Below are 22,690 nucleotides of genomic sequence, written 5' to 3'. Positions count from 1 at the left end.
CATGATAAGAGGCAGTGTTGAATGTCCTCTGTAGTCAAGCTGACATAATACATAAACCTCCTCCTGTTGAAGCAATCCCCTATCTTACAGTATACCATTGCATGGAAGATGCTCTCTACAGACCTTCCACTGATAATGATTTTGAGAATAAAATATATGATTGTAACTGTGATAACCCAGCCAGCCCAAATGAAAAAAAAAAAAAAAAAACAGAAAACAGAGAGAGAAACTCCCGAAGGTAGTCTTCTTCCTCCGTTCACCGGCTCCTAATCGGAGTCGGAAACAAGTTTCCTCCGGCCCTATTTAAGGAGGAGATCCCTCCTCTCTTCTTTCCACCGAAAATCCTAAGCTCAAACGGCGGCAATCGCCGGAAAAATCCCGCGGAAGACCATCCCTGTGCCGTCCAATTCTCGCTAGAAAAGCTTCTCCGGCGACGGAGGTAAGCCTCCTCCCCTTCCTCTCTTCTCCCTCTTCCTTCCCGTGCCGATGTGCACGCTCGCCGGCGATCGGAGTCGCCGGATTTTGTTGCAGAAGTAATCTTCATTTTTTACCATTTTTCTTGGATTACCGGTGCCGGTGGTCACCGCCGACCACCGGTTGGCCCTCTTCTTATCGGCGAGTCACCTCCTCCTGCCGACGCCGCCCCACGCCGGCTGCGTCGCCGGCCGGCCAACCAACGAGGGAACCTTAAGGTCCCCTGTTTCAGCCCAAAAGAAACCCACGGGAGAAGAGAGAAAAGAAGAAGAAGAAGAAGAAGGAAAAGAAAAAGAAAAAGAAAAGAAGAAAGAAGAAGAAAAGAAAAGAAAAAGAAAGAAAAAAGAAGAAAAAGAAAAGAAAAAGGAAAAGAAAAAGGAAAAAAAAAAAGAAGAAGAAAAATAAAATAAATAATATAATAATAAATAAATAGGATTTTTCTCTCCTCTCTCTTCCGTGAAGAAAAAGAAAAAAAGAGAGAAAAAAAAGAAAAGAAGAAAGAGAAAAATAAAATTAATTAATAAATAATGAGATAAATAATAAAATATGAGAAAGAGAGTTTCTCTCTCTTCCCTCTCTCCCTTCAACTTGAACTAGTATTTTCTCTCTCTAGAATTGGACTTTCTCTCTCTACCTTCTCTTCTAGAATCTTCTCTCTAGATTATTTCTCTCTCCTAAGATTTTTAGAATTTTGAGAAGAATGATGATGAATTTTAAATGATCTTCATGATGGATTTTTGATCTGTGATCGTCGGACGTACACCGACATCCACTTTGATCAGATCAAGTATTTTTAGATTTTATTTCTCATGATTTTATTGAATTATCCATATGATAATTTCAGCATGATTTGATCTGATCGATTGAATTTGTTGAATCATATTGTCTGAAGAATTCAAGATGAGTTTTCTCTCTCTAGAATTTTTTCTCTCTCAAATTTTCTCTCTCTAAAATATTCTCTCTCTTGATTGATTCTCTCTTAAAAAGATTAGTGAATGAAGAAATTTTTTTAATAATCTTGATCTGATTCTAATGAAGAACTCTGATCCATGATTGTCTGACAGCGTATTGGCACCCATCTTAATCAGACCATGAATCTTTAGATTTGATCATCCATGATTTTGATCTAGCCATGACTTGATTTGATCATGTTGATTTCACCAATCGAGATACTGGACCAATCGTAATGTTGGATTGTGTCACTGATCAATTCGAATTGTACCTCATAAATTCTCTCTCCTCTGATTTTCTCTCTCCACTTGATTTTATGAAATCGATGAAGAAACTTCGGTCCTATCACTTCGAATCCGATTTGATCTGATAGTCAAACTTTGGATCATTTAGGTCCTAATTAGATTTTTGATTAGATGAAATTAGGTGATCGACCCAATCTAAATCGTTGAAATATGGTATTCGTATTCTTTCTAATTATTGAAATTGATTCTGTATAGGATTGTGAATGTTTGATCATGGGATATCACAATATGATCTACGAACAGAATTTTTGGAAGAAAATTTATAGAATTATGTGGATTTATTGGAATGCGTTCGAGGTAAGTAATGTTTCACTTTTTCTAGATTTATCGGCAAATTATAATATATTTTTCTGACATGATTTTGCGAAACGATGCATGAATTGGATGAATAGTATTTTGTTATGAAAATATCTTATTTGAAATGTTATGATGAAGCATGATTGAATATATTGATTTCATGATGCATTATATTGATTGATTTCGATACTACATGATTATATATTTTATTATTGAAATTAGAATATGAAATATGATTTATGAAGAATTCTGATATAAGAACATTATGAATTGACAACCTGACTATGTAAAGGACCCTGCCAATGGGGGCATATACGTTGGCAATTGATTATCCTGAGGGTTTATGTCGCCAGCGAGACCAGCGACATGTCGCCAGAGAGACAGCGATAAACCGCCAGCGAGACCAGCGGTTCCAAAGACATGGCTGCCAGATGATTCGCAGCCTACCGCAAGCAGATACGCGGTATTATGACTCTGCCACAGGGAAAATGTGGTCATAGCTCATGGTTGACGAAAAAAAATTGAAGAACAAAAGAAATTGAAATCCGAAAGAAACTTGAATTTTCGAAAAAGAAAAACTTGACATGAATTATGTTGCATAATTGAAATTGATTTCGAATTGATGAACTCTATATGCTTATTTTCTATAAATGATTATTTACTTAAATGCCTGATAAAATCTGTTGAGAAGTGATCATTGCTTACTGAGCTGTCTAGCTCATTACCTTCTATTTTACTGTTTTTACAGATGTTGAGGAATTAAGATGATACAAGATATGAATGGAAGAGTGATCAGAAGCAGAATCCTTATACTTTTATTTAGATTGAAAGTCTTATTGAATTTGGTATAAGACCTATGAATCATTGTTGAATTTATTAAGATATTAAAGAAAAAATTTAGATCGTTATATTTTGGATTTAAATTATTGACTAATTATTCCGCTGTTGTTTTAGGATAATATGATAAGATGCCTTGCATGCTTATGGGAAGAATTTTCTATGAGTATGCGGCGGTTGCCATGACCCTCGATTCAAAATCTCGGGTCGGGGGCGTGACAGTAACCGTCTGAAACTTTGAGTTTAGGACTCATACCATTATGCCAGATGAGACAATCCTTGCAGTCATTATTGGGAAGAGGGATAGATTGAATCACAAAGCTGAGTTCAGTGAAGAACACCTTGTTTCAGCTTTTCAGGATTCCATTGCCCATTAAAAGACATAAGGTTGGCTACCTTCGAATCCTCTTGAATATCGTGGGTATTCATCAGAAAACACAAGTATTGAGAGGTCTTTCAAATAACCATGCATCTGAAAGAACACGGATGTTTTGCCCATTTCCAACCTGCCAACGAAATCCATCCTATATCCATTTTGATGTTCGCACAAGAGAGCGCCATAAACGAGAAGCTCCTCTGATCGGGTGGTATTCGCTCCAAGTGGAGAATCGATATTTCGATGAAATAAGCTGAGCCCACAAAGAACTTTTGTTCAGAACCAGATTACTAGCAGCTTTTGCTAATAGCGCTTGTTGCTGAATCTTGAGAGCCTGTAAACCCAACCCACCTTCTCTCTTAGGAGAGCACACCACATCCCATGAGATCAAATGAAGTTTCTGAACACCCACATCATGACCCTAGAAGAATGCTTTAAATATTTTCTCCAGCTCAGTGATTTTAGTTCCGGGGACAGGGACGTTAGAGAGAAGATATACTGCGGCTGCACTCATAATGGATTGCAACAGAGTCAGACGCCTGGCCTGGGATTGATGCTTCCATTTTCACCCTTCCAACCTTTTGTGAATCTAATTTATTAAGGGACTGAAATCAGTGGAAGATAGAGATGACGTTGATAGGGGAACTCCCAGATAATACCATACATCTTCGTTTAAAGGCACACGAAAAAGGTTCAGAATATATTATTTGGTGGACTGCCTGACTCTTCTACCAAAACGGATTTGGGATTTGTTGATGTTCACCCACTGGCCAGCTTGTCTACAATACCCTTGCACCAAATCCTTCAGAACCCGAGCATTCTTTTTTGTGGCCCTAACAATGAGAAGAATATCATCAGTGAAAAGCAAATGGATAATGTTAGGCCCACCTTGGCAAGATTGATAACCATGAATACCATCCAATGGAACTTGAGACTAGCAATCTGGACAGCATATCAGAGCAAATTATGAAAAGAAATGGCAATAGTGGGCGTCCTTGTCGAAACCCACCAGAAGATGAGAATCAGGAGGTAGGTGCATCATTCACCAAAATAGAGAACCTGGGCTAAGACACACAGCACATTATCCACTGAATAAACTTAGGATGGAATCCATAGTGGCCAAGAACAGTTTTCAGATATCTCCAATTCACTCGGTCATGTGCCTTCTCCATGTCAGCTTTGATCACCATTAGAGGCTGATTCGTAGATCTGACATTGAGAGAATGAAAGACTTCTTGAGCAATCATTATGTTATCAGAAATAGTTTGGTCGGGCACAAAAGCTCCTTATTCTGGTGCTATCAAAAGATTTAGGAGAGGTTTCATTCGATTGGCAATGATCTTTGCCACAAGCTTGTAGATAGTGTTACACAAGCTGATGGGCTGATAATCGTTCTCCCTTGGATTATCCTTCTTAGGAATCAAAATCACATAAGTATCCTTCCAGCTGTTTGGCATAGAGCAAGCTCCGAACACCTCCTGAACTACCCTTATCAAATCATTCCTTATAATTTGCCAAGTGTTTAAAGAAGAGAGGTTGAAAGCCCGATGGCCTAGGAGCGTGATCTGATTGAACTTGGGAAAGAGCTTTGATGATTTCATTTTCAGATATCTGTGCCACCTGATAGAATTGAAGAATCTCAAATATAAAAATAATAAACACTCTTCTTTTATGGTGGAAAGATGATAAGAAGAATACTTGCTTCGCATACAACAATGGACAAATCACCTTCCTATTTATATATGCTTAGATGCCTTTTTATATTCCATAACATTTAATTCATGCATGGAATACTAAGAAGTATTTACAGAATTCTATGTATTTAACTCTTCATCTATCAAGAAGCCTATTCTTTTTACAAGGAGGCCTTTCAGATTTCCAAGAGACCCTTTAGTTTTCCAAAGGTCTTTTAGTTTTCCAAAGTCATTTAATGATAAGTTTAAAATAATCCAACAATTCCCCCCTTAAACTTGTTCATCTTGGTGCTATGACTCTAAGCATCTTCCTCAGCCTTTGATAATCTTCACTTTTGAGTGGTTTTGTGAATATATCAGCAACTTGTTCCTTTTATTTGCAATACACAACCTCCACAATTCCTTTTTTGACTTGATCACGAAGAAAATGGAATCTAGTGTCGATATGTTTGCTTCTTGCATGTTGGACTGGATTCTTGGCTAGCTCAATAGCAGATTTGTTATCAACATTGATCTTTATAGGCTCTTTTGTGGATAACCCAATTCTTCTAGCAAATTGCGCAACCATATAGCCTCACATACACATGATGCCACTGCAACATACTCCGCCTCACATGTAGATAGTGCCACAATAGATTGCTTCTTTGAGCTCCAAGAGAAAGCATTAGCACCAAAATAAAAAACTAATCGAAAGTGCTCTTCCATTCATCAAGATCTCCACCCCAATCACTAACAGAAAAACCAATTAAACTTGCATCATTGGAATAAGCGTAAAACATACCATGATCAAGAGTTCCTTTAAGATATCTAAGAATCCTCTTTGCTGCCATCCAATGTGACTCCTTTGGATGCTCCATATATCTACTAATCAAACCAACTCCATAAACAATATCGGGCTAACTTATAGTAAGATAGCGAAGACTTCCAACAAGACTTTTGAAGAGAGTCGAGTTCACCTCCTTGCCTTCTCCTTCTTTATTAAGTTTTTCTCCATAAGCCACCGGGATGTTTACTTCCTTACAACTCTCCATTTTGATTTTTTTTAGAATGTTTCTTGCATATCTCTCTTGAGAAATGAAGATGCCATCTTCTCTGTGCTTTACCTCGATGCTAAGAAAATAGGACATCAAGTCTCCACCCGTCATTTCGAACTCCTTGCCCATAGCTGCTTTGAATTCATAAATCATTTCCTTGCTACTACCTGTCACAAGAAGGTCATCTACATATAAACATATAATCAAAATATCATCTCCTTTTTTCTTCACATAGGTGGTATATTCATAGGGGCACTTGACAAAGCCGTATCCTTTGAGATAATGATCGATCCGTGTATTCCATGCTCGGGGTGCTTGCTTCAACCCATACAAAGCTTTTCGTAACTTATACACTTTATCTTCCATGCCTTTAAGGATATAACCCTCCGGTTGCTCAATATAGACTTCTTCTTCAAGGTAGCCATTGAGAAATGCTGACTTCACATCCATATGGTACATCTTCCACTTGTGATAGGATGCAAGTGAGAAGATAAGCTTCACGGTGTCAAGTCGAGCAACTGGTGCAAAGACTTCATCATAGTCGAATCCCTTCTTTTGCTTGTAGCATTTGGCAACAAGACGAGCTTTGTATCTTTCTACTTCTCCATTAGCAGTGTGCTTCACTTTGTACACCCACTTAATGCCTATCGCCTTTTGTCCTTTTGGAAGTGTAGTTAACTCCCACGTATTATTTTTCTCTAGGGCATGGATCTCCTCCTTCATTGCCTTTCTCCATTCAGCTTTCTGCACTGCTTCATCAAATGCTAGAGGTTCAACATCAGCAAATAAACAATATAAATCAACTTGTTCAATTGCATTTGTTTCATCATAAAGATCATTAAGACTTCTAAATTTTCTTCCATGACTTCTTGTTGATATAGAATGACTTGAAGAAGCCAGTGTAGCTTGTGGTGGTGGAGATGATCTTGCTGGTGATAATATTGGTTGGGCAGCCTCCACTTCTATGTTCTCCTCAGCTTCATTATGAAGTGGTACATATTTGGTATGAGAATCTATGTTGTGATCCAGGTGGTGTGCCCAAGGCCCAGGGGACCAAGGCTAAGGCCAAGGTCCATCATTCATGAGGGCTTCATGGAGGTTCTAGGGCTAGTTGGGCCCTAGGTTGAAAGGCTGTGGACCTTTCGAGTTCTTGAGGTCTAGGTTATGTGGGCCTTAAGGACCAACTCTTTATGGGCCAGGTCTGGGCCCAGGATAGGTGAGATTAGGTCGAGTCATGGGTGTACATGGGCTTGGGTTAACCTAATCTCCCATAGAGTTGGTCAAGGGAGTTTTGGGTTTGGGTCACTTGACCCTGTGTTTATATATACATGTACTTGTATAGGTTTGATCAAGCCAAAGAATACAAGACTCTTTCTCTCAAAACTCTCTCTCTCTTCTCCCTCTCTCTCCAGCCATTCTCCATGCCCCAGGAGCAAGAAACCCTAGGGTTTCTTGGCGCCAGTCCATAAAAGGAAAAAAAAGAAGAGGAGGCGCTAGCCCCCTCCCCCTTTGTGCCGCCAACCAGATCCCTTTTCCTCTCTTGCAGCCACCCAAGCACCAGGTCCAGGATCTGAAATCTCTTGTGAAGAGGTTGATATAAGTTTCTCTCAGATCTGGAGTTGATCTGAGGTCGTTTGAGGTACGGGTGAGATCTCCATCAACAGATCTACAGGAAAGGCTGCAGCAGGACAGATCTATGAGGTCTGTCTCTATCTACCTTCTTCTCTATCTAGAACATCCCGATTTGAGATCTATAAATTGAGAGACCTCGGTCCAGGCCTGATCTGGTTGGGTACCAGATATTGAATTTTTTAGAGGTGATTTCAGAGGCGTTCATCATCTGGAACGAAAGGCTGACGAAGAAGACAGCAACCAGGCTGATTTCGTCAAGAGCCTTAGATCATGTCCAGAAGTCTCCAGATCTGTTCGTTGCAGGTTCCGCTGCACCCAAGGTCCATGGGAGGAGCCGGGATTGTGCTCCAATAGTTGGTATTAGAGTCACGGTGGTGAGGAAGCGGTTCCAAGCATGAGAAGTTGAAGATCCAAGTGCTAAAAATTTTCAGCAAGGTACCATCAAGGTATTTTCTACACTTCTTGATTTTATATTGCTTGTTTGGCTTAGATCTAGTCATGGGCAGCAATATGAAGGTCAATTTTGAGAAGTTTGATGGCAAGAGAAATTTTTCCATGTAGAAAATTCGGGTGGAGGATCTTCTGGTGCAAGCAGATCTGGATCAAGCTTTGGAAGAGAAGTCTGAGGGAATGACAGATAGACAGTGGGCATCGTTGGAGAAAAAAGCATGCTCGGTGATCAGAGGATGTTTGCAGATGCGACGTTGTATTCGGTGCTGGAAAAAAAAAACCCCGAAGGCCTTTGGTCGAAGTTGCACACCATATATATGGAGAAGAATATATGCAACAAGCACTGAAGAAGAAGTTGTACAGTCTTCAGATGCAGGAGGGATCTGATGTGATTGGCCACATTCAGAGGTTCGACTAGTTGTGCATGGAGTTGATGAATATCGGGGTGAAGCTGGATGAGGAGGACAAGTCCCTATTGCTTTTGTGTTCGCCAGGATCATATGACTCTTTGGTGACTACACTGCTCTACGGCAAGGAGACTCTGGAATATGAGGACATGGTCTCGGTGCTGAGGTCTAATGAGCAGAGAAAAAAGTTGACCAGAGATCGGGCTCCCCAGGAGGGTTTGGCAGTAGGAGAGAGGACAGGTAGAGGCAGAGGCAGAAGCAAGTCCAGGGGGCGGTCCAAGTCCAGGAAGGAGAAGAAAGAGATGAAATGCTTCGAGTGCAACGTGTTCGGGCACTTCAAGCGAGAATGTCCACTATGGAAGAGCAAGAAGAGAGAAAGAAGTGGCTCAGAATCAGTGAGTGCAGTTGCTGGGTAGCAGGTGGAGGATGATCTATTTGTGGTATCAGATGGTCACAGGCATTACACAGAGGAGTGGACACTAGACTCTGCCTACTCACATCACTACACACCACACAGATCTTGGTTTGCGACATACACCAAGATAGATGAAGGATCAGTGACTCTAGGCAACAATCATCCTTGCAAGGTGGCTGGGATAGGGACAGTCAGGGTGAGGATGTTTGATGGATTGTGAGGACATTGACAAATGTAAAGCACGTCCCGAAGCTGGAAAAGAATCTGGTGTCACTAGGCTACTTGGAGCACAGTGGATACAGCTTGAGCAGTAGGGCTAGAAGCGGAGTACTGAACATCTCCAATGGAGCTATGGTGGTGATGAGAGGCAGGAGGTTGGACAATAACCTCTATCGCATGGAGGGATCTGTGATGACCGAAGAGTCTGATGCAGCAGCTGCAGCACAGGACCAGCAGGGGCTTACAGGATGTGGCACTACCGCCTAGGCCACATGGGTGACAAGGGTTGAGGAGTTGAGCAGGAGAGGACTCATCTCTGATCTGGAGGATGGTGCTATAGGGGAGATCTGTGAGCCTTGCCAGATGGGAAAGCAGAGGAGAGTTCAGTTCAACATCAGTACAGCCTACAGTGCAGCCCCTCTGGAGTTAGTACACACAGATGTGTGGGACCAGCCCCAGTTTCAGCTAGGAATGGGGCCAGATACTTCATGACCCTGATTGATGATTTCTCAAAAAAACTCTGATTTACTTTATGAGAGAGAAGTCAGAGGTCTTCACCAAGTTCAAGATCTGGAGAGCTGAGGGTGGAGAAGGAGCAGGGGAAGAGCGTGAAGTGTCTGAGGTCAGACAATGACGGGGAGTACACAGCAAAGAGTTCCAGGATTACTGTGAGGAGTGTGGGATCAGGAGACACTTCTCAATTAAGGAGACTCCATAGCAGAATGGGGTGGCCGAGAGGATGAACAGAATACTTTCGAAAAAGGCACGATGCATGAGGCTGCAGGCAGGGCTTCCAAAGGTGTTCTGGGTTGACACAGTTGATGCAGCCGGTTACTTGGTCAATCGGTCACCTCACACCAGGTTGGATGGCAGGCTTCCAGAGGAGGTGTGGTCTGGGAGGACAGTTGGCTGGGCCATCTATGGGTATTTGGGTGCACGGCCTATGTGCACATTGGAGCTGGTGAGTGGAGCAAGCTAGACGCCAGATCACGCAAGATGGTGTTTCTAGGCTATCCGTGAGGAGTTAAGGGATACAGGCTGTGGGATCCCTTGGAAAAGAAGGTCGTTGTTAGCCTATTTTGCAAGTGTACGAAATCGTTCAAGTAATATAATGATAAATAAGAGATCGTTCCCACGAGGACTGAGTTTAATTACCAAAAATGAATGCTAATTTTACTAATATCTAAACGATCGAAACTGAATGACAGTGGAAAATAAAATTAACTCTAAAGAACTCAATGAAAGCTGAATCAAAATTCGATTGATAAAGCACTAGGGTATATCTGATTTCACTTGGACCAATTATCAATTCCAGCTATTCGATTAATAATCCAAATTTAATTATTAATGCAAGGATAAATAATCCTAAATTATTTAATAATCTCTCCGAGTCTTATTAAATATACTAATTAAAACCTATAATCTATCTTCCAATAGTAAAATAGATTTCAATTAGTTCAATAAGCACAGTGATTATTTTCAAGATCCCACAGGTCAAATCTTCTGCTCCCGCCCAATTATTATTCCGATGATGTTTGTTATTAACTCCAATTTATAATCTTCCTTCCCAGTACAATTATAAATCAAATCAATCAAGTACCAAAGATAATAATACTTAAAAGCATAAGGCAAATAAAAAAATTGCATTAACAAAAAATTAATACAAGATTCTGGAATTGAAATTAAATCCAAGCTACATCAGACCTAGCTAGAAATTAGCTTTCATCATATCAAAATCAACTCAAGTTTACTTGAATAAAACTCCAAAATCATCCTAACAATGAGTTTAGAAAATAAATGCAAAGTAAACAAGAGAAAGAATAAAAACTCTGAAGGAATTGCAGAGCCGAATGAATCCCTCTTCAAATCTTCCAGATACTCCAAACTCCCTGCTTGATCTCTAGCTTTCAAAGATGATTCTCCTCCCCTCTGCTGGTTTTTAGGATCCTTAAATAGGGCTAGGGCTAGGGTTAAGGTGTATTTTTCCATGATTTATTCTATATATCATTCTTTTATTTGGTATAGAATCTCTCCTCCTTTGGATAGGTTTAAGCAACCACCAGCCATCTACTCCTTATGCTGCCCAAATTTTCTGATTTTATTATGATTTCCATAGTAAAAAGAAGGAAAGGAGGCATGGTTAATTAGAGAAGAATTTCTTCCTTTCTGGGTCCACAAAATCTGCAAAACAAGGTAAGGTTTCGGCTGCCCAAATCAAGTTTTCCAAGAATTAGGTTCAATTCTTTCTCAGTTTGCTCTTCATGCAGAATTAGTTTGGACTCTGATTTTCTTCCATTTAATTCTTTCCAAGATAGTCTTGCCACCCAAAATTAGTTGCCATATCAGATCTTTGTGCCAAGAAAACTAAGAAGAATCTGGGTGTATCGGGTGTTTCTTGTTGTGTCCACATGTTACCAACTTCAACCTATTGTAGCCACCTCATTGGAATCCAAATTCAATTCTGTAAATATGTTCCTTTCTTGCTTCTCTCAAAATTCTGTAGGATCTAATCTTGCTCAATTGGAGTCCTGTAGCTTACCTTTTAGGGGTCCTCACACCAAAATATCAGAATTTAGATTGGTTGACTAGATGGGAGAGATTAACTGCTTGATTATTTTCTGCACCTCTAGTTTCTTTTCTGGATGATGATGCCAAAAAGGATAAGGTGTGGGGTCCATTGATATCTTGATTTGGTTATTCTGCTTTGAGATGGACTCTGATTTGATGCAAGACCTGATGACTCCGGATGACAAACCCTGCTGAATCGGACTCAACCAATTTCACTTAATTTGACCTTTAAAACATGGTTAAGCCCATTTAGGTGTGACCTGCTCAATACCTGCAATTGACATAAAACATATCAGGTTCTTACATTTATTTAGTTAATTATTATACCAATTTCATCAAAATCATTAAAAACTAATAATAATAATTACTATAAAAATGCAATACATCAAATACCCCAAACCTAAGTTTTTGGTTTCCCCAAGCAAAAGAAAAGTCCAAATCAAAAATGGAGAATCTCAAAAAAATTAATGCTAAAACTTTATTTAACATTAATATACTCAAAATCCATCTAGACACAAGGAGTAATACCCAAATGCCATGGCTTAACCACCCCAACTCAAAATCGAAAAGCAAACCCACAAGCTAACTATTCCAAACTCATTCATACTCAAACAAAATTACGCACAATCAATAGCTACTCTGCTTCCTTTAGGTTTAATAAAATAATTCGGTTCAAACATCCAATCCTGAATCAAAATCCTATCAGCCCATCTCCACTAGTGCAAACAACGTACTCAAGAGATCAATAGGACTTTTTCGGATAAAAAAAAATAGAAAGCAAGCAACAAGAATGATGGTTATGGTCACATAAGTGAAAATAAATTAACCACAATAAATCAGAGCATACTCAATTACTTATGCTTTACATCCCTTCCTTTATTTGTTTTATTTTATACTTTTAGAAAGCCTATACACTTTGGCACTCTTCCTTAAGTCATCATTTGCCTTTTACGCGAATACCGACATTGGTGATGAAGGCACCCGTTACTCAGCAAGTCATATACTCAAAGTGCTTTGCATACTCATAATTCAAGTCACTGTTTGACGTAAAAGCAAACATGGGGCTCATGAATGCTCCTAGTTACTAGGCAACTTGAAACAGCGGAGTAGATTGTGCTTTTTTTTTTTTTTTTTCTTCTTCTTCTTTTTTTTTTTTTGAAGGGAAGGAAAACTAAAAATTCAGTATGCTCTAACCATTATAATCAATTTATTCTCAAAAAATATGAACAGTAGATATGAGATAGGATGAAAAGAAAATACAAGGGGTCAAAAAGGATATGCCAAAGGAATGCCTATATCATTTCTCTCAAGTAAATTATCTACATTTTATTGCAACAAAGCTCACAAATAGGATTGGTGAAGCAAAGTAACTATCTCCTATACGAGATTTTATTTAAGTATTTACAAGTTTAAAACAGTCAATCCCTGAATTTGACTTCCAAATTTAAAGCTAAGATAGCCAAACAATAACACAAAAGTAAAATTGTCCCCCTTATATCCTTACAAGTGATCAATGAATCAACATTCCAAATTTTTTTTTTTTTTAATTTTATTAAAAATAAAGATAAAGATGCAAACATAATGGCAATCCTATATTATTAACACGAAATGCTCATGCAAATGCACCCTCAAATCTGAATTGGACATTATGCTCAATGACAAGATCATCATCACAATACATATTATAGTAAGGCATTCTTAAAGGTTAGGGGTACTCCCCTTTGTAGCGTGCCTATGCGCTTGTGCGAGTTTGCAACTCGTCCTCAGTCATTTCATCTCTCGTCTTCTTCAATGTGCCTACAAAAAGTGAACAACGTCCATTCAAAACTTGAAAATATAGTGAGGATTAAAATTGACTCAAAAAATAAAGAAAATAAAAAGAATTTTTGCTTGGGTTGCCTCCAAGAAGCGCTAGTTTATAGTCGTTAGCTTGACTATCCCAATGCATTATGTCAGTGCTATGGAGGTTTTTGGTTGCTCAAATCCTCCATCTATGTATTCCTTCAACCTTTGCCCATTGACTTTGAAGGTCCTATCACCACTCTTCAGCTCAACAGCTCCATGTGGAAAAACTTGTATAATCTCAAATGGACCTGACCACCTAGACCGGAGCTTGCCTGGAAATAGCTTTAGGCGAGAGTTATACAGCAACACCTTTTGTCCTGGTTGGAATTCACGCCTCACAATATGTTTGTCATGCCATCTTTTCGTTCTCTCCTTATAAATTCTTGCATTTTCATATGCATGGAGGCGGAACTCATCAAGTTCATTAAGCTGCAATAACCTTTTCTCCCCAGCAGCTTCCATATTGAAATTTAGCAACCTAGTTGCCCAGTAAGCTCGATGCTCTAGCTCCACAGGTAAATGGTATGCTTTTCCATAAACTAGACGATACGGGGACATCCCAATTGGCGTTTTGAATGCTGTTCTATATGCCCATAACGCATCATCTAATTTTAGGGACCAGTCCTTTCTTGATGAGTTGACAGTAGTCTCCAATATTCTTTTAATTTCACGGTTGGAGATCTCTACTTGTCCACTTGTTTGAGGATGATATGGTGTTCCTACACGATGAGTAACACCGTATTTTATCAATAGAGAATCCAAATAACGATTACAAAAATGCTTACCTCCATCCGTGATGATAGCTCTTGGAATACCAAAGTGTGTGAATATGTATTTCTTTAAGAACTTGAGCACACTCTTGGCATCATTAGAGGGAAGTGCTACTGCCTCAATCCATTTGGATACATAATCCACCGCCACCAGGATGTATTGATTTGAATGAGAAGGTGGAAAAGGCCCCATAAAATCTAATCCCCACACATCGAACAGTTCTACTTCAAGGATATTGGTTAGTGGCATTTCCTGTCTAAAAGAAATATTTCCAGTTCTTTGACATCGGTCACAAGAAGAAACAAAAGCAATAGCATCTTTAAACAGGTTAGGCCAATAAAAACCACACTGTAATACTTTAGCAGCTGTTTTGTTGGGTCCAAAATGGCCTCCACACTCTAATGAATGGCAGTGTTTTAAAATATTTTTCATTTCATCATCAGGCACACATTTCCTAATAAGCTGATCTGGACAATACTTATATAAATATGGATCCTCCCAAAAATAATATTTTGCATCATGTAAAAATTTCTTTTTTTGCTGGTAATTAAATTTCGGAGGAATAATATCACATGCCTTAAAATTAACAATATCAGCATACCAGGGTGTACTAGATATGAGTAATGCAAATAATTGCTCATCAGGGAATGACTCATTAATGGGTACCTCAGTGTTCTCAATTTCTTTACTTAACTCTAACCGAGACAAGTGATCTGCTACAAGATTTTCTGCTCCTTTCTTATCCCTAATCTCCAAGTCAAATTCCTGCAATAAGAGCACCCAACGAATTAGTCTCGGTTTCGCATCCTTCTTTTCAAGTAAATATTTAATTGCTGAGTGATCAGTATAAACTATTGTTTTTGCTCCTATAAGATATGGCCTAAATTTATCAAAAGCAAAAACAATGGCGAGCAACTCTTTTTCTGTGGTGGCATAGTTCAACTGTGCATTATTCAGTGTTCGACTCGCATAGTACACCACATGAAGTCTATTCTCCTTTCTTTGTCCCAAGACTGCTCCTATAGCATAGTCGCTTGCATCACACATGAGTTCAAATGGTAGATTCCAGTCAGGTGCAGTGATGATAGGAGCTGAGATTAATTCTCTCTTTAACCTGTTAAAAGCAACCAAACACTCATCAGTAATTTTAAAAGGTGCATCCTTGATCAATAAATTACAAAGAGGTTTGGTAATTTTAGAGAAGTCTTTTATAAATCTTCTATAGAAGCCAGCATGCCCTAAGAAACTCCTCACTCCTTTAACAGATGTTGGTGGTGGTAATTTCTCAATGACCTCCACCTTTGCTTTGTCTACTTCTATCCCTCTAGATGAAATCTTATGGCCTAAAACTACTCCTTCCTGCACCATAAAATGACATTTCTCCCAGTTCAACACAAGATTAGTTTCTTCACAACGCTGTAGAACTTGGGAGAGGTTAGTCAAACACATATCAAAAGAAGGATCAAAAACTAAAAATCATCCATAAAGATTTCAATAATTTTTCAACCATATCAGAGAATATAGACATCATACATCTTTGAAAAGTTGCAGGTGCATTACATAACCCAAATGGCATTCTCCTATATGCAAATGTTCCATATGGACAAGTAAATGTAGTTTTTTCTTGATCCTCAGGTACAATAGGAATTTGAAAATATCCTGAATAACCATCTAAAAAATAGTAGAAGGGATATCCGGACAATCTCTCAAGCATCTGGTCAATAAAAGGCAAAGGAAAATGGTCCTTTCGTGTGGCTTTGTTTAACTTCCTATAATCAATACACACACGCCAACCAGTGACTGTTCTAGTGGGTATCAGCTCATTTTTATTATTTGTAATAACAGTCATCCCCCTTTCTTAGGAACTACTTGAACAGGACTCACCCAATTACTATCAGAAATAAGGTAGATAATTCCTGCATCAAGTAACTTCATTACTTCAGCTCTAACTACTTCCTTCATATTAGGATTTAACCTACGTTGATACTCAATTGAAGGTTTGTAGTTTTCTTCCATTAAAATTTTATGCATGCATATACTGGGACTAATTCCCTTAATATCATCAATAGACCAGCCTAATGCTCTCTTATGCTTTTTCAACACATGCAACAATTTTTTTTCTTGTTCCGTAGACAAATGAGCAGATATAATGACAGAAAAAATAGATGAGTCTCCCAAGAATGCATATCTTAAGTGAGAAGGGAGCTGCTTAAGCTCAAGCTTGGGGTTTGGCTTAGCCTCTACTGAATCCTGTATTTTCTCAACATCATTTAATACATCAACATGCTGTTTATTTTTAACACCATCAATCAAGTCATATTCAGAATTGTCAATTATTTCACTAACAAATTTATTAATCACATCTAATCTAAAACATTCATCATTCTCAAGAGGATATTTAGAAGAATTAAGCACGTTAAAAATTACCTCTTCTTGTCCCACTCTTAAAGTAAGCTTACCCTCATGGACATCTATAAGTGCCTTGCCAGTTGCAAGGAATGGACGCCCCAATATCAAAGGAACCTCTCTATCTTCCTCCATATCCAAGACAATGAAATCCACTGGGAAGATAAATTTGTCCACCTTGACTAATACATCCTCCACTATGCCTTTAGGATATGTCACCGATCGATCAGCTAGTTGTAATGAGACACTGGTTTGTTTCACATCCCCTAGTCCAAGCTTCCTGAAAACAGATAAAGGCATTAAGTTAATGCTAGCACCTAAATCGCACAATGCTTTAGTGAATTCGATATTGCCAATATTGCATGGAATTGTAAAACTCCCTGGATCTTTTAATTTTGATGGCAACTTGTTCTGAATGATCGCACTGCACTCTTCGGTGAGCATGACTGTCTCATGGTCCTCTAGCCTTCTCTTTTTGGAAAGGATGTCCTTCAAGAATTTGGCATAGCTAGGCATCTGAGCTAATGCCTCCGCAAATGGAATATTTATGTGTAGTTTCTTAAAGACCTCTAAAAACTTCAGAAAGTTTTTGTCATCCTTACTTTGCTTGAGCCTTTGAGGAAAAGGAACTGGTGGATTGTAGGACTTTACTAGCTCTTCCTTTTTCTCTTTTAGCTTCTCTTTGACCATAGTCTCTTCTTGAGTTTGTTCCTTTACTTGTTCTTTAACAGGCTCTTTCCCTTGTTGTTCTCCTAGTTGTTTTCCACTCCTCAAGGTAATTATCTTCACATGCTCCTTCGGGTTCGTTTCAGTATTGCTAGGCAATGATCCTTGAGTTCTGTTAGCTACCATATTGGCCAACTGTCCCATTTGTATTTCCAAATTTTTAATGGCAGCTTGCTGGTTTTGAAAATTTGCCTTAGTTTCACCCATGAAATCAGTAGTGGCCTTGGTGAGAGTTGCAACCAATTCTTCCAGGTTAGACTTCTTTTCTTGCTGTGGAAAACCAGGTGGTCCTCTATTCTGATAATTCTGTTGTTGCTGTTGATTTTCCCAGGAAAAATTTGGATGGTTCTTCCAGGCAGGCGTGTAGGTGTTTGAGTATGGATTGTTCTGTTGTCTTCCTTGGTTTGCCACATATTGTACTTGTTCTTGTACTGGAGGCATGAATGAGCTGTCAATCGGACAATCTCGAGTAGCATGTTGCCCAGTACACATCTCACAGGTCTGCACACAAGTATTGACAGCATTAATAGACAAATGATCTAATTTTTTGAAAAGAGTGTCTACCTTTGCATTGAGTGCAGTAATAGCATCTATTTCATGAACCCCAGCAGGTCTCCTCGCCATGTTTCTCTCATTGGGCCATTGGTAATTGTTGTTGGCCATTTCCTCCAAAAGATCATAGGCTTCATCAAGCGACTTCCCCATCAATGAACCTCCAGCAGCAGCATCAATATTAATTCTGGTATGGTTGTTCAGCCCATTGTAGAAGGTTTGCACAACCAACCATTTAGGCAGTCCGTGATGTGGACACCTCCTAAGTAGATCCTTGAACCTTTCCCAGGCTTCATATAAGGTCTCCATATCGAATTGCACAAAGGTTTGGATGTCAGTCCTCAACTTGGCAGTCTTAGCAGGTGGAAAGAATTTTGCCAAAAATTTTTGTGCTAAGTCATTCCAAGTGGTGATCGAGCCAGCAGGAAGTGACTGTAACCATGCTTTAGCCTTGTCTCTAAGTGAAAACGGGAACAATCTTAACCGAATTGCATCATCTGACACTCCATTATGCTTAAGGGTATCACATATCTCCAAAAAATTTGCAATGTGCGCATTAGGGTCATCATTGGGCAATCCTCCAAACTGAACTGCTGTCTGGATCATTTGGATCAAAGCAGGCTTGATCTCAAAGTTGTTTGCTTGCACAGGTGGTCTTGTGATGCTAGATGAAGCTCCATTCACGGTAGGCATGGCATAATCCCGCAGTGCCCTGGAGTTTGCCTCTCTAGCAACCTCATTATTCCCTACTAGGATTACTTCTCTCCTTGGATCTTCAGCCATTTTTGGATCTACTTTTGCCTCAGATTTCTTCCTTTCTCTGACTGCTTTAATGTTTTGTTTACAAGTGCGTTCAATTTCTTGACTTGAAATGGGATTTGATTCAATTCTTACCAGTCGACCCGATTCTCTTTTCCAAGTTGTAATTTTGAAAGATTATTATCTTTTTTTTTTTTTTTTTTTTAAGAGAAGAGAGAAGAGGAAAGAGAGAGAAAAGAGTTCTAGAGATGAGTCCTAAGGAGTCCTAAATCTAGAGATGAAAGAGAAGAGTGTTTTAATTAGGTTTAAATTTTAATGGCAAACAAGTTAGCACAAAATGGACTTTCTATCCTAGGGTTAACCTAGATCTAGACAGCTCCTAACTGTTCCAAGATCGCCTTCAAGCACTCCAAGCTCAAAACTGACTAATTGTCTCGGCCAGGTAAGTGTAAGATGTGGGAGGTCCCCTGCTTGTTGCTTTCCTTAGACACCAACTGAGTTGGCCAGGTCAGACAACGGAACCAATTGAAAACCACCTTCTTAAACCACTTGCCTTAGACACCGAGCAATTAATCAATTCGAACCCGGTCTAACTTTAGGGCTTTCTTGTCCTATTGAGCTCGAATATCCTAGGGCCAACGTTTAATTGATTTTAGATTAAGGTCTAGGTTATGCAGAATGAAGGATGTGGTTTTTGGGCTAAGGAAGGGTGATCAAATCCCCACCTTATCTGATTAATGGGTTAAGTGCCCTTAAAGTTAATTATGGAGATGCAATGCAAAGAAACAAGATGTCCAATCAAGTTTGATTTTTTTTTTTTTATATTTTTGGTTATACTATATTAGTTAAGCGTTATGAAATGTCAGTGATTTTTTTTTTAAATATCTAAGAAATAAAATATCTAGATTACTAGTAAAATCAACTATTCTTGATATTAAAGCACCAGTCCCCGGCAACGGCGCCAAAAACTTGATAGCCTATTTCGCAAGTGCACGAAATCGCTCAAGTAATATAATGATAAATAAGAGATCGTTCCCACGAGGACTGAGTTTAATTACCAAAAATGAACGCTAATTTTACTAATATCTAAACGATCGAAACTGAATGATAATGGAAAATAAAATTAACTCTAAAGAACTCAATGAAAGCTGAATCAAAATTCGATTGATAAAGCACTAGGGTATATCTGATTTCACTTGGACCAATTATCAATTCCAGCTATTCCGATTAATAATCTAAATTTAATTATTAATGCAAGGATAAATAATCCTAAATTATTTAATAATCTCTCCCGAGTCTTATTAAATATACTAATTAAAACCTATAATCTATCTTCCAATAGTAAAATAGATTTCAATTAGTTCAACAAGCACAGTGATTATTTTCAAGATCCCACAGGTCAAATCTTCTGCTCCCGCTCCAATTATTATTCCTATGATGTTTGTTATTAACTCTAATTTATAATCTTCCTTCCCAGTACCAATTATAAATCGAAATCAATCAAGTACCAAAGATAATAATACTTAAAAGCATTAAGTGCAAATAACAAATAATTGCATTAACAAAGAAAATTAATACAAGATTCTGGAATTGAAATTAAATCCAAGCTACATCAGGTACCCTAGCTAGAAATTTAGCTTTTCATCATATCAAAATCAAACTCAAGTTTACTTGAATAAAACTCCAAAATTATCCTAACAATGAGTTCTAGAAAATAAATGCAAAGTAAACAAGAGAAAAAATTAAAAACTCTGAAAGAATTGTAGAGCCGAATGAACCCTCTCTTCAAATCTTCCAGATACTCCAAACTCTCCTTGCTTGATCTCTAGCTTTCAAAGATGATTCTCCTCCCCTCCTGCTGGTGTTTTAGGATCCTTAAATAGGGCTAGGGCTAGGGTTAAGGTGGTATTTTTCTCATGATTTTATTCTATATATCATTCTTTTTATTTGGTATAGAATCTCTCCTCCTTTGGATAGGTTTTAAGCAACCACCAGCCATCTACTCCTTATGCTGCCCAAATTTTCTGATTTTATTATGATTTCCATAGTAAAAAAAGGAAAGGAGGCATGGTTAATTAGAGGAGAAGAATTTCTTCCTTTCTGGGTCCACAAAATCTGCAAAACAAGGTAAGGTTTCGGCTGCCCAAATCAAGTTTTTCAAGAATTAGTTTCAATTCTTTCTCAGTTTGCTCTTCATGCAAAATTAGTTTGGACTCTGATTTTCTTCCATTTAATTCTTTCCAAGATAGCTCTTTGCCACCCAAAATTAGTTGCCATATCAGATCTTTGTGCCAAGAAATACTAAGAAGAATCTGGGTGTATCGGGTGTTTCTTGTTGTGTCCAACATTGTTACCAACTTCAACCTATTGTAGCCACCTCATTTGGAATCCAAATTCAATTCTGTAAATTATGTTTCTTTCTTGCTTCTCTCAAAATTCTGTAGGATCTAATCTTGCTCAATTTGGAGTCCTGTAGCTTACCTTTTAGGGGTCCTCACACCAAAATATCTAGAATTTAGATTGGTTGACTAGATGGGAGAGATTAACTGCTTGATTTATTTTCTGCACCTCTAGTTTCTTTTCTGGATGATGATGCCAAAAAGGATAAGGTGTGGGATCCATTGATATCTTGATTTGATTATTCTGCTTTGAGATGGACTCTGATTTTGATGCAAGACTTGATGACTCCGGATGACAAACCCTGCTGAATCGGACTCAACCAATTTCACTTAATTTGACCTTTAAAACATGGTTAAGCCCATTTAGGTGTGACCTAGCTCAATTACCTGCAATTGACATAAAACATATCAGGTTCTTACATTTATTTAGTTAATTATTATACCAATTTCATCAAAATCATTAAAAACTAATAATAATAATTACTATAAAAATGCAATACATCAGACAACATATCCATGGCATTTCAAACAACTGAAACAAAAAACTGTTACATAGGTAGATCTTATTCTTCCAACCAAGGGAATGAGCATTTATCATGAATATAGTTTCACCACCGTCCGTTGGAGGCGGTTGAAAAAACAATGAAAGTGAATGAAAATAATATCCATTTATATTTATTTTCGTATTCAAATCCATCCAGATATAAATAAAAATTTAAATATCCAATAATGGATATGCATGTAGATAGACAATTATCTGATTCTTATTGAATATTAAATTATAGTTGGGATATTATTTAATTCTATATATTATTAAAAAAAATATATAATCATATTCACATATTATTAATTTGACTTATTATCCACTTCGTAATATATTTGATAATATAGTCATAAAATTTAATTATCCAACTTATATCCATATTTATATTCATACTTTCAATATTTCATTTATATCCATATCCATTTAAAATGAAATATGAATATAAATTTTTACATCTGATTAATACGTATATCTAAATTTATTAAACAAAATAAATATGGATATGGATATAGATATATCGGTATTCGATCTTGATCCAATTTCAATCCTTGATTGAAACAAACATTCCATATATTTTTAAAACTAATATTAGTAGACTTTTTTGCTTTTTAATTATGTGATTAGTAAGTTGATGAATTATTTTTCACAACTTGATTTTATAACACTACCATTCATTCGTTTGTTTCTGATGTTAGACTTTATCGTGTCGATGGTAATATTTCTATGGCTTTAAGAATTTTGTTTCCAATTGTGTGGTTTTGAAAATTTGTTTAGAGATAGATTTGAAGAAAATGAATGATACATCACTTTTTCTTTTTCAATCCTATAAGTTGTTAAATTAAATGTTAATTTACTTTATAGGATATTAACAATCAAAATTAGCAATTACAAATGAAAAATAGTTGTCAACAACAATGCCACAATTTTCTTAAGCACCTATGAATTTGATGTCGATTACATTTATAAAATAAGAAGGTAGCAATTCTTGCTTGTGCTATTCGTACTAGTATAGTTAGCTTTACTTAAAAT

At 37.8% G+C, this 22,690-nt stretch overlaps 1 non-coding gene across 1 annotated transcript; it reads left to right on the top strand.

Moving 5' to 3' along the window:
- The first annotated feature begins 18,200 nt into the window (after window positions 1–18,200).
- LOC140851854 (small nucleolar RNA R71) lies at window positions 18,201–18,307 on the top strand. The gene has a single exon (XR_012134611.1). It is a non-coding gene; the product is annotated as a small nucleolar RNA R71 (small nucleolar RNA).
- The last annotated feature ends 4,383 nt before the right edge of the window (window positions 18,308–22,690 follow it).

The sequence above is a fragment of the Elaeis guineensis genome, chromosome 9 (assembly GCF_000442705.2).
Source record: "Elaeis guineensis isolate ETL-2024a chromosome 9, EG11, whole genome shotgun sequence".
NCBI classification, from domain to species: domain Eukaryota; kingdom Viridiplantae; phylum Streptophyta; class Magnoliopsida; order Arecales; family Arecaceae; genus Elaeis; species Elaeis guineensis.
The sequence above is the reverse complement of the archived record's forward strand: the minus strand, read 5'-3'. Positions and strand labels throughout refer to the sequence as shown.